General features: G+C 44.5%; 1 pseudogene across 1 annotated transcript in view; it reads right to left on the bottom strand.

Annotated features, from left to right (window-relative positions):
• Window positions 1-726: 726 nt before the first annotated feature.
• Window positions 727-6,000, bottom strand: part of LOC114220730 (signal-regulatory protein beta-1-like) — a 96,463-nt pseudogene continuing 91,189 nt past the window's right edge. Inside the window, exons 9-10 of the transcript XR_015768990.1 lie at window positions 930-1,175; window positions 727-830 (exon numbers count right to left, since the gene is read on the bottom strand). The product of XR_015768990.1 is annotated as a signal-regulatory protein beta-1-like (transcript). The remainder of the gene's footprint in view (window positions 831-929; window positions 1,176-6,000) is intronic.

The following is a 6,000-nucleotide window of genomic DNA, read 5'->3' as shown; positions in this document are numbered from 1 at the left end:
GGAATGGGGGGCAACAGCTTCTCCCCCCATGTGAGTTTCTTGGACACAGTGGGAGGCAGTGTATTGCAGAGCATGCAGGAGCAGTTGGGGAAAAAGTCATTCATTCATTCATTCATTCATTCATTCATTCATTCATTCTTGTATTCCCCAAATACTTATTGAGCATCTACTATGTGGCAGGCACTCTGCATGCCTGGAATCATGGTGCATATCAGAAAAAAGACCCCTACTCACTACAGCCCAGCCCCTCTGTCTGAGCTCTGAACTCCCCCACACCCACAATCATCTTTGCCACTAGTTAAAACCTTCCAGTCCCTTGTAGTCTCCATTAGTAAAGTTTAGCATTATTTTTCTTATTTATTCCAAAAATAAGTCCTGTGCAATTTGACATATTTCACAGTATATGGGGGCACTCTTTGGAGTTTGGAGCTCAAAGCTTTGACCTCCATCCCACCTTCACACCTTGGACCCCCACCCAGGATTCCAAGGGACTTCAATGAAAAACCAAACCCCAGGGCACTGCAGGATACATGAGAGCTGGAAGCCTCTGAGAACTCCAACAGACATTTAGAGAAAACAAGACTGTTCTCAAACTTTTCTTGAGGCTGGATCCCCCTGGTATGTGCTGTGTGAAATAGTGGACTCACCTTGGACTCCTCTGATCAGCCTATGATGGTAACCATGACCTCTCTCCTTATGTACTAAGGCCTGCCCCCAACTCACCTGTTACAGGTTCTGCCACCTGCAGATGTAGGTGACTATGAAAATCATCACCAGCACCTTGAAGCCCAGAAGGAAAGCCACAAACATAAGGACAGTCATCTCTGGACCTACCAATAGGCCAAAGGAGACGGCAAATGGGACTCTGACTCACGCTGCTCAGGAGACAAGGGTGACCCAGTAGCTCAGAGCAGTAGAGGTGAGCTTACCTGAGCTTCCAATGGGCTTGTGTGTGCCATGAGCTGCTGCAGACAGCATGAAGTTGGCCTGGATGGGAGGTTGTGCCTCATGCTGCACCTTATAGGTGAGGACCCGCTCAGACTCCTGCCCCAACACATTCACCAAATGCAAGCTTTCCAAGGTGTAGGTCCCATCACTATTCTGCTTGGATGTTGGTTCCTCTGCTCCCTTGAAGTTATGACAGTTCTCTATCCAGGTGAGACGCAAAGTTGGTGCTATATAAACAGGGGAACTTGCTGAACAACAGATTACCACAAATTTGCTGGTTTAAAAAACATATTATTTCATAGTTCCTGTGGACCAGGAATTCAGGCACAGCTTAGCTTAGCTGTCATACACAGAGGGAAGATGATGTGAAGACATGGGGAATGCCATGTACAATCCGAGCATGGTCTGAGGCTACCAGAAGCTAGGAGAGAGGCCTGGAACAGATTCCTCCTCACAGTTTATAGCAGCTTTAGTTATAATTGCCAAGCTTGAAAGCAACCAAGATGACCTTCAGTAGGTGAATGAATAAAGAAATTGTGGTACACCTAGAGAGTGGAGTATTACCCAGTGCTAAAAGAAATAAGCTAGCAAGTCCTAAAAGGATATGGAAGAAACTTAAACGCTTAGTATTAATTGAAAGGAAAAACCTGCACACTGCATGATTCCAACTATATGACATTCTGGAAAAGCCAAAACTATGGTGAAGATAAATATATAAGTGATTGCCAGGGATTAGGGTGGAAGGAGGTAAAAAGACAGAGCATAGAGGATTTTTAGGGCAATGAAACTACTCTATAATACTATAAAAGTGGATATCACTATATATTTGTGCAAACCCATAGCAATACTGAGTGAACCACAATGTGAACTATGGACTTTGGATGTTAATGACATTTCAATGTAGGTTCATAATTTGTAATAAATGTATCACTCTGGTGAAGGATATTGATAATGGCAGCAGCTGTGCCGTGTGCAGACAGGCAGTAGTATGGGAAATTTCTGCACCTCTGCTCCATTCTGGTGTGAACCTAAAACTGCTTCAAAATATGAAATCAATCTAAAAAAAAGTAATCCATATCAAAAGTCATCTAGATTTTCTTCTATGATATCCTCTAGGAATTTTATAGTTTTGTGTTTTATATATGAGTTATTTTTTGAAGACTGTTAGGTCTGTATGTAGAAGCAATTTTTTTTTTTTTTTTGCATGTGGATGTCCAGATATCCAATTGCTCCAGCAACATTTGTTGAAATGATTATCTTGGTCCTTCTCAAAGATCAGTTGGCTGTATTTATGTGGGTCTATTTCTGGACTTTCTATTCTATTGCACTGATCTGTGTGTCTATTCTCTCACCAATGCCACTGTTTCAATTACTATAAGTTTCTAGTAAGTTTTATAGTCCAATGGTGTCAATCTTCTAGTTTGTTCTTCTCCAACATTGAGTTGACTCTTTTGGTTATTTGGACCAATGGCCTTGGAGAAGACTCCACATGCTTGTTTAGCTTTTTCAGCAAGGATAGGCAGAAATGCTTAGATCTCTGGAGAGCCTGCAGGGTTCAGCTTCTATCACTGACCCAGGGAGACCTCTAGGCACCATTTCCGGCCAATATTCCATGAGCACGAAACCTCTGCAGATTTTTAACAGTGATTATTTTTGGATGGAAGCATTGTAGATTCTTTTCTTGCTTTATAATTTCATGTTCTCCAACATTTGTTGTCCATTGAGAGGTAGCATCTGTGTGGTGGTAATAAATTGAAAAGACAGATTCTTTGTTCCTAGGGGCTGGGGGATGAGAGTTCTGATGTGTGTACTGTGCTCAGCTCTGTGACCATTTGTGCATACCCATTACCGAAAAAAAGGGTGTGGAATAGACACAGCCACTGGGAGTTTTTGTGAGCTGGGAGCCCTTCCAGTCTAGTTCTATAAATTCTGGCTAGGACAGAGAAATTCTCCCCTCAAGAAATTCTAGGTAAACAGGGGAAAAGAATGCAGTAAACAGGCATAGGGGCATCCCCACCACATACACCTGAGGCCCCACTCCCCTGTAAATCCCAGCAGCAGAGTCAGCAGCAGGGATGGCAGAGGTGGGCACAGAGGGGAGGCAGGGACAGGCATTGTGGTGGCCCCTGGAGCCTTCTCTGTCTGAGTGTTGTCCTGGAGAGGCCCAGTACTCTCTGCTTTGAGGAGAGAAGACACTCCCTGCCTCCATGATGTCAGAGGAAGGGGATTATGATGAAGGAATTACCATGGGAGTTTTGACACTTTTTCTTTGAGATTATCAAATGGACAGGCAAGGTGGCCACAAACTGAGAAGCTCCTGCTCCAATTGCTTGGGATTTCCAGAGTTAAGGGCATGACATCCACAAGCTTATGCTCATTCCTGAGCCTCATCCCATCTGAGGTCTCACCAACCTGCACCCTTGCTGAGGTAGAAGCCCAGAGACATGGTGTGGAAAAGAGGTTAGAGTTTTGGAGATGGTGATAATTTGTGATTTAGAGGATGGAGGGTGCTAAAAGGAAGGTGGACCTGGGGGAACACTCTGCAAGAGGGAAAGCAACACACATGGAAGGTGAGGGTTGCCTCTGCTGTCTGTGCTGCGTCTGGGCTAGCTCTGGAGGAAAGGAGCGGAGGGACAGAAGGAATGCTCTCAGAATGAGAGTGGAACCAGCATGTTGGCCTCCTCCTCTCACCTCTGGAATGAGCTCTATCAAACCACCAAGGTTATGTCCAGTACACTCAGCCCACACTCAGCTAGTGACCCTCTAATGTCCACCAGTCCATACTCAGGCACTGAATGTTAGGGCTATTTTGCTATTGCTTCCTTGTTAGCTCCACATCCTCTTAGATATCGACCGGATGTAAAGGCCAGGAGAGGTGTTAGAACAAGAGGAGAATGCAGAACAGGCCTAAACTGCTTATAGGAGATGACAAGACTGCCCCCCCCCCCGTGATGTCACCATCTTATCACATTGTTCTGGAATGAGGAATTCCATGCTGGGAAGCCATCCATGGCCCCTGCTGAGAGCTGGACAGGATCTTTCCTCCAACCTCCAGCATCCTCCCCTTCAAAGCACCTCCAGCAGACTTCAAACCTTCCATTCCAGTCTAAACTCTTCAGACCCTGGGATTTTTAGTGCCTTGATTGTCAAGAGCACTGGCTTTGCAAACAGATGCAATCTAGGTTCAAATCTTGAACCCACTTCTTGGTGGCTGAACTGTATAACTTTTACTTTGAAATTTTCATTTATTTAGCTCAAATATTCAAAACTGAGTTCATAGTCTGCAGTCTGGACATTCTCTTCTTCCCTTACACCCTGTTCAGTATGTTGCACATCCTCTACCCATTTGGTCAAACCAAGAAGGACCCATATTCTAAACCCTCACTCGTCCCCTCGTGTCTGTCCCCCACCAGCCTCTATTAGTTTTACCTCCTAAACTAACCTCTAGAATCTATGTCTCTATCTCCATCATCATCTCTTGCCTGAATAAAAACTATTACTTCCTAGTAGGCTATCTCAACTCTTTTGCCTGTTGTAAGCTCTTCCTTCTCCTTCATCAAGGGTGGTCTTCTACAACACAGATCTGAGTACACCCCTCTCTTGCATAAACCGTTTTGTGAATTCTCATTGCTCTTGTACAGTAAGACTGTTTGGTATATGGTATATGGTGCATGGCATATGTATGTGGTATGTGGTACATGGTATGTGGTATATAGTATACAATATATTGTATATGACATGTATTTGGTATGTGGTATATGGCATATGATATACAGTAAATGGTATGTGGTAGTGTAAACAATCCATCATTCCATGACTGGCATGGCCCCTAGAAACAAATGGATCTCCACCTTTTCTGGTACCCACCACAGCTTCTCTCTTCCACATCAGGTTCCCTGGGAAACAATCACTGAGATGAATATTAACAAGCAGGTCATTTTCAGGGAGTACTTTAGGATCCAATGGTAGCTAGGAGGAGAAGGGAGAGGAATTGTTTAGAAATTGAGCTGCAGTGAAGGCCCAGTGAAGACCTCAGCTGATCTCCCGTGGAGCTCTGATACTAGGATGTTCCTTTGGAGTTCTCCTGAGCTGGGTTGAGAGGCTGGACCCGTACATCCCCATGTTGATGAGGTAGCTCTCCTTAGCTGAGACTATCCCAAAGAGAGCTGACAGTTAAGGGGCATCTCCTCAGGCCTGGTGCATCACAGCCTCCACCACCCTCTGCACAGCCCCTTCCACCTCAATTCCTTGGGCTCAGGACATGGATTAACTGCATCCCCCACGGAGGTCTTAAAGCTAACCCACCTCACCCAAGGGCCCAGAGTTCCCTTACCCCACTTGGTCTAACCTGGTCTTTACTAATTGGAAACATTTAGTATGAATATTGTGGGTGACTGAGAAGCAGGTTCTTCTGGGATCTCTGGCTTTGGAGTGAGCTCTAGCAGAGGACTGAGGAAGGAGAAGGGACCTTAGACTTGTCAAGTAAGATAAAACTTGGGTATAGAAACACAGACATCCCCCACCACACATTTCCTTAAATTGCCCTCCAAGGGGATGCAAGAGGCAGACACACATCTGAGGACAAGATGTTGACATTTTTTTTAATACAGTTACTTTTTTGGAGCAGTTTTACATTTAGAGAAAAATTGCCACAATCACACAGAGTTCCAATCTATAGCTGCATACAGTTTCCCCTCTTTTTAGCATTTTACAGTAATTTGTTGCATCTATTATAATTAGGGAACCAATATTGGTACATTATTATTAACCAAAATCTGTAGTTTATTTTGATTTTGTCTTAGCTTGGGTGGCTATAACAATACAGCATAAACTGGTTGCCTTGAAACAATAGGAACTTATTTCTCATAGTCCTGGAGGCTGGAAGTCTGAGATCAGGGTGCCAGGATAGTTGGGTTGTGATGACATCCCTCCTTGCAGTTGCAGACTGCCAACTACTTGCATTCTCACGTGGTGGATAGGGTGAGCTGGCTATCTGGCCCCTTTTCATGAGAGCAGTGATCCCATTCATGAGGACACCACCCTCATGACCTC

The sequence above is a fragment of the Eumetopias jubatus genome, unplaced genomic scaffold, assembly GCF_037043125.1.
Source record: "Eumetopias jubatus isolate StellerSeaLion01/CBP00866 unplaced genomic scaffold, mEumJub1_p1.0 scaffold_9, whole genome shotgun sequence".
Lineage (NCBI taxonomy): Eukaryota > Metazoa > Chordata > Mammalia > Carnivora > Otariidae > Eumetopias > Eumetopias jubatus.
This window is presented reverse-complemented; position numbering and strand designations above follow the sequence as displayed.